Source organism: Populus alba, chromosome 1 (assembly GCF_005239225.2).
Source record: "Populus alba chromosome 1, ASM523922v2, whole genome shotgun sequence".
Taxonomy (NCBI): domain Eukaryota; kingdom Viridiplantae; phylum Streptophyta; class Magnoliopsida; order Malpighiales; family Salicaceae; genus Populus; species Populus alba.
The window spans coordinates 46534747-46541462 of NC_133284.1; positions in this window are offsets into that span (position 1 = coordinate 46534747).

The window sequence follows — 6716 nt, forward strand, 5'->3', positions numbered from 1 at the left end:
AAAAAAATCAACTCGTGTAACTTTTCAAACTTTTGACCCGAATTATTAAACCCAAAACATCATATCTAAAAAATCATGAAGATCAATTCCTAAAAAATAATTTCAATTATAAAAAAGTATTAACAAATTAGCAAATAAAAAAATGATGATCAAGATTAAAATAAAAAATATATATATTTATTGGATTGAAGGGTGAAATTGAAAAGAAAAATCAATTTAGAAAAAAAGGATAAAAAATCAAAAGAATGAGGATCAAAATTGACATAAAAAAATCAAATCAATTTTTTTTATTGAATGATAAAATTGAAAAAAAATATCACCTTAACAAAATGAGAAAAAGAATGAGGACTAGATTGATAAAAAAAATATATATACCATAAAATTGAATGATGAAATTGAAAATAAATTAAACTTTTACAAAAGGACTAAGAGAAAAATTAGAAATGAGAACAATAAGGACCAAATTAGAAAATATAATACCATATATTTGGATTGTAAAATAAAATTGAAAACTAATAAAAATTTACAAAAGGACCAAAAAAAATTTAAAAATTAAAAGAATAAGGACTAACTTGAAAAGACCACTATACATCAAATTGGAATTGATAGACAAAATTAAAAACAAATAAAACTTTTATAAAAGGATCAAAAATTAAAATTAAAATTTAAAAAAAAAGGACTTGATTTGAAATATCAGTAACAAATAGGACTAAGCTATCATTTTAGGAGAAGGAGAGAGAAAAGAAATGTCCCACCGGCGACAAACTAGCCACTCAAAACCACGTGTTGCCCTATAAGAAATAATACAAAAAGACGCTTCCAACACCATGGTGGGAAGGCATTTTAGTAGCTATGCTGTGTTGTTGCACACACCAACAACTTTTTATTATTTAATTATTTTTTATTTGTTAAAAAACCCAATTGCCACTTAACTTACCACATAATAACCAAAAAGTCTTAAGGAAAATGTGAAAAAACCCCTCAAGGTCAGTTTTAATTTTTTAGCTTTCAAGAGTAATTTGGTCATTTCATTGTATTTTTATTAATTATTTTTTTATACTCAGTAAAAGATCAAATTTTCCCTCACTTGACATGATAATTACGTAAAAATCATTGTGAAAATATGCAATCGTCATTTGATTCTAGTTTTAATTTTTTTTTTTTCAATGGTATTTTAGTTGTATTATAAATTTTAAAAAGAAAAATATTTATTAGCCCCAATTAATTTGGCAGAGACTAATGAGACCTTGTAAAAAGATAAAATTACTTCCAATTACCAGTGTTATGTTTTTTTAATGGATAGGCAAACCTTGAAATCATTGATTCGGTGAACAATGATTTCACTCATAGTCTATAATAAAAATGCTCCCCCCCCCCCCCAAACTAGCTTTTGTTAATTAGAGGACATAGGGTTAATTCCTGGGGTTTATAGCGAATTCAATTTCCCTTTAACATTTAAATTGTTTAAATATTAACTATAAACGAAAAGAGAATATGATTTTATTGTACCCCTCCTCGCAAAGCGTTATTTATTTAAAATAGTGCCTTGCTCTTGCATTTTCTTATTTGGTTTTTTTTCAATCAATGTTTTTTTTTAATTTTATCTTTTATTTTTTTTTCTATTGGGTTATTATACTCTCATAATACTAATTGTAGGTTTTGTAGGTTAACTCAATTTGGTGAGTTAACATAATTAACTCAGTTTGACATGTTAACTCTGTTGACTTGGTTTGATATTTTAACAAGGTTGACTCAAGTTTTTATCATTTAATATTGAGTTGATTGAGAATTAGATTTCATGATTTGTTTTGTTTACTATTTATTATGTTATTTCAACCTCATGACCAGAAAACAGTGCTTAATGAGTTAACCCAGGTAAATCTAAGTTGTTTTTTGTGTCATTTTTTTAATTGATTTTTTTTAAAAACATTCATCATTCAACATTCAACACTAAGTTGGTTATGAATTGAACTTCATAATATTTTTTTTATTTTTTTTCAATGTGAATATCTTTATCTCATGATCAAGGTTGCAGGTTTTGACATTTTAACACATGTTAAATTATATTGTTTTTTTTTTCTAAGAGGTTATCTTGGTCTCATGACCCATGGCACACGTTCTTCAATGTTGGGTTTTTTTATTATTATTAAGCTATCAACGTCTCATGACCCAATTTAAGGGTTTAGCAAGTTCACCTAATTAACTCAGTTATTTTACTTTTTTTAATTAATTTCATCTTTTAATATTATCTTTGATTGAGAATTAGGTTTCATGATTTGTTCCAGTTTGCTTTTTATTAAGTTATTTCGTCCCCATGACCCAGTAATAATGCTTAACAAGTTAACCCGGGTTGACTTTGCTCATTTTTTATGTCATTTTTAATTAGATTTTTTATAAATTTTATTGTTCAATATTGGGTTCGATAATGATGATTTGAAATTGAACCTCATAATTTATTTTGATTTTTTCTTTATGAGGTTATTTTTGTCTCATAACCAAAATACTTGTTTTAAATGGTTAGCCTGGGTTAAATTATTCATTTTTTTTTATTTTCTTTCTTTCACATTATCTCGATCTAATGACTCGGGTCATGGGTGTGGTGAATTTACTCAAGTTATTTTTATGTTATTTTTTAAATTGATTTTTTTAATTGCATCCTTCAATATTGGGTTGATTGAGGATTATAATTCATAATTTGTTTTTATTTACTTTCCATGGGGTTATCTTGATCTTGTAAGCCGAGTCGCTAATTTGGCAGGTTAGCTCGGTTTGGTTTTTTAGGCCTCCTGTGAATTGATTTGTTTTTCAATTTTATCTTTCAATATTTAATCGATTGTGAATTAGATTTTATAATTTATTTTAATTTGATTTATATAGGGTTATCATAGCCTCATAACTTGAGTCATAGATTTGTTAACTTGGGTTGACCGAAGTCAATCCAATATGTTGTTATCTTAATATTAAAAAAGATGTCATCTTTAATCTTTTTTAAGTCAATCTATGCTTTTACAAATTGCTTTTAGACCCATAAAATCAACCTAGTTATATTGAATTAACCATAACATGATTTAGTTTTTTTTCCGATAGAAAAAAAAATACACAACATCTAAATATTTTTCTTAACATTTAAGAAGATTTAACCCGACCCGCAACGGAGCACGTGTAAATAATCTAATCCTATCTAAACAAAATCAAATCAACTAATAAAAAAATCCAATCCCGTAAGTAATTTTTAAAATTGATCAAATCAAGTTTTTATAAATAATCTAATGAGACAAAATCTTATATTCTCAATTAAAAAGTTCAAATGGTATCGCATGTGTCATATATATTTAAAAATATAACTACAAAAATCATAAAAAATAGCAGAATTTATATCAAATTAAAAATAAATGTAAAGAGAAAGTTTATAGAGCTTATTAAAAAAAAAAAAGAGAAGGAAATTCTATGTTTTTCTTTGACGAGTCGAGCATTGCATCATATTTGAATATTACAAAAGTTTAAAAGTTGTTTTTATTTAGTCATTAAGCATCTTAGTTTTAAGGAGTAAATTATAAATTAGCATCTCTGGTTTTTACAAAACAAATTTAAATAGTTCTCTGATTTCAAAAACTAACTAATTAGCCCCTTATCTAATGCTGATTAAATTCAATTCATATTTTTTTATTTGAAAAAAAAATCTCGTCAATTTTCTATAGACTCTACTTTGCCTTTCCTTTTCTCTATTTCTTAAAACAAAAAAAATTGAAAAAATGAATTTTATTTAAAAAGAGAATTTGGGTCCTTGAAGTCTTTGCTAAAATTTAATGACAGGCTACGTTAGGGAAACTAATTGAAAGAGACTTTTCAACATTTTGAAGGGAATTTGGAAAATTCGAGGGAAGTTTTTTTGAGAAAAGGTAGTGTGTAATATTGGGTTTTCAAAGTTTATTAATTTTTTAATTTATTTTATCTGTTCTAGCTATAAAGAATTTAAGATAAATGAATTTTATTGAAACAACTTGTTTTACCTGTTCATGTCATATTATAACAAAAGGTATATGGTATAGGGAAATTACTTTAGATCAAAAAATATTTAATTGTGAATTGTTATAATAGTTTCATTTTTAACCTTTTGTGAGAAGATAAATGTTTATTTAACTTTTTTGTATAAGGACAATCAGGTTTTTCTCCTATTTTTAAGTATAAACAAATAACAATTTTAGCCTCATAAAAGATAAAAAAAAAAAAAAAAGTTTTTCATTTGAGGGTATTTTGATATTTTTTACATCGTTTGTTTATGTAATTAAGAGGACCATGAGGGTATCTTAATATTTTCACATTATATTTTGTATTTTTTAATCAAAAAGCTGATGGAGTGTGTTTTACACACCCCAGCAAGTGGGCGGCGTCTGCGTTATTATGCAAGTGTGTGAGACACTTACCGGTAGTCAAATCTCCCCATTCGACATGTCACTAAATACATAGTCGTGCCCACTTTCACATGGAGCGTCGCGTGTAAACATATCATAGTTGGATTGTCGTTGATGATCGATTGTTTGAGTTTTTTCTTTCTTTTCTCTCTCTTAACAACTATTATTATCTTTTTGTTTATTGTTTATTTAGATCTAACATGTGTTGCCAGACCCAATTACCTTGGGTGTGGCAATCATGTGTAATATCAAACTCAGACGCTTAAGTCTAGCATCCTTAATATAATATATAATATAACAATAAGTAACCCACCATCTGATTAGTAAAAAGACCAATATTAGTAAAAAATTTGAAAAGAAAATTCTTGATTCATAAAAATTAATTATTTTATAAAATGCAACATAAAATACAGGTTACTTTTATTTTTAATCCATGCACCATGTAAAACTCTAAATAATATAAATAAACTATTTGACAACTAAATTATGTAGTATCATCGTTATATTTTATTTCAATTATCAAGACTCTAAAAAGCTTTAAAAAATAAACAAAAAACATAAACATTAAAATTTGAAAATAATTATTCTACTTCAAAACTCACCAGAATAAATTGAACACTTTATTAATTTTCTTATAGATTTTTTTTTTGCTAATGTCTTATGTTATTTTTACTATTTTAAATAAAAATTGATAATATCAGAGTCTTTTTGCTTCAATTCTTTTCACGAATCAAAAACTAATTTATTTATTATTAATTTATAATCATGTAGCATATAATTCAATTCTTTCCCTCATTTTTAATTAAGAGCAATTATAAATTATATTATGTGTTTCAAAAATTAAATAAATCAATTATTATTTGATAAAACAAAAGGTTAATCTAGTAAATATTCAAATTCATTCATTTATAAAATAATTCTAAATAATTTGATTATCAGTTGGATCTAATAAGGCAGCCAGATCTGAGTCGATTGGGTCTGGTACGATTGCCAAACCTAAGAGCCTATAAAAAACAAAATTAAAACAATTATTTAGGATTATTTTTATAATACTTCAAGGATAGTTTAAATATTTTTTTTATAAAAACTAAAAACAATTTATAAAAATAATTAATTAAGATTTCTGTTTAGGACACTTCAATGATAGTTTAAATGTATTTTTTTAATAAAAAAAATATAAAACAATTAAGTAGCATTTATGTTTAAGATACTTTAAGGGTAATTTAAATGTTTTTTTATAAAAAATAAAAAAGTATATAAAACAAATTAATTAAGATTTTTGTTTATAATACTTCAAGAATAGTTTAAATATTTTTTTATAAAAAAATAAAAAAAATTTATTAAAAAAATTTAATTACCATGTTTGTTTAGGATATTTTAAGAATAATTTAAATGTATTTTTTATAAAAAAAATAAAAAAAAATTAAAAAAATCAATTAGCATTTTTTTTTTGGATACTTAAAGGGTAGTTAAATTTGATTTATAAAAAATAAAAATTAATTATAAAAAATTAATTAATATTTCTGTTTATAGTAGTTTAAGGATAGTTTAAATATTTTTTTATAAAAAAAACCATTGATAAAAAAATTAATTAAAATTTCTATTTATGACACTTTAAGGGTAGTTTAAATGTTTTATTTTATATAAAAAATTATAAAACAATTAATAAGGCATGGTTGTCAGATTCAAAGCGCGCTTGGGCATGTAACATATACCAAACATAAGGTGTTTAAGTTTGCCATGACATCAGATTCAATAAGTTTAAAACATTCTTTATATTTTTAATATTTTTTGATGTTATTTTAAAAAAATTAATATTGATTCGTTGCAAAACCCAGACCAATATACTATTTACCATCATTATAGCTCATAACATTTATCAAGATTATAGATTAAGGGTATTAGATGTTAACAGAACATGTAATAAAATGACTCTATTAATTATATTAGTAATAAAAAGATTAAACTAATCAAGGGAAATTAAGCATAATTAAGCTCTTTGTTTTGTTTTGTTTTTTTCTATCTTTTCTAATGAGAGGGTAGGTTAAGGAAACTAATCAAGAATAAACACACACACATTTAATTTTTAATTATGTTTTCATGAGGAAATAATATTAAGTTTTTAAAAGATTTTATATATTTTTTATTAACAAATAATCAATTCATAAAAAAAACTGGAAAACTATTATTGAATAAAACAGGTGATAAGAAAACTATTCACAGTAAAACCAAGAAAGTCAAGCAAAAAAAAAGTGTTCCCTTGCCCACGGTGGAGCACCTCCACGAGAAAAAAAAAAAAAAAAA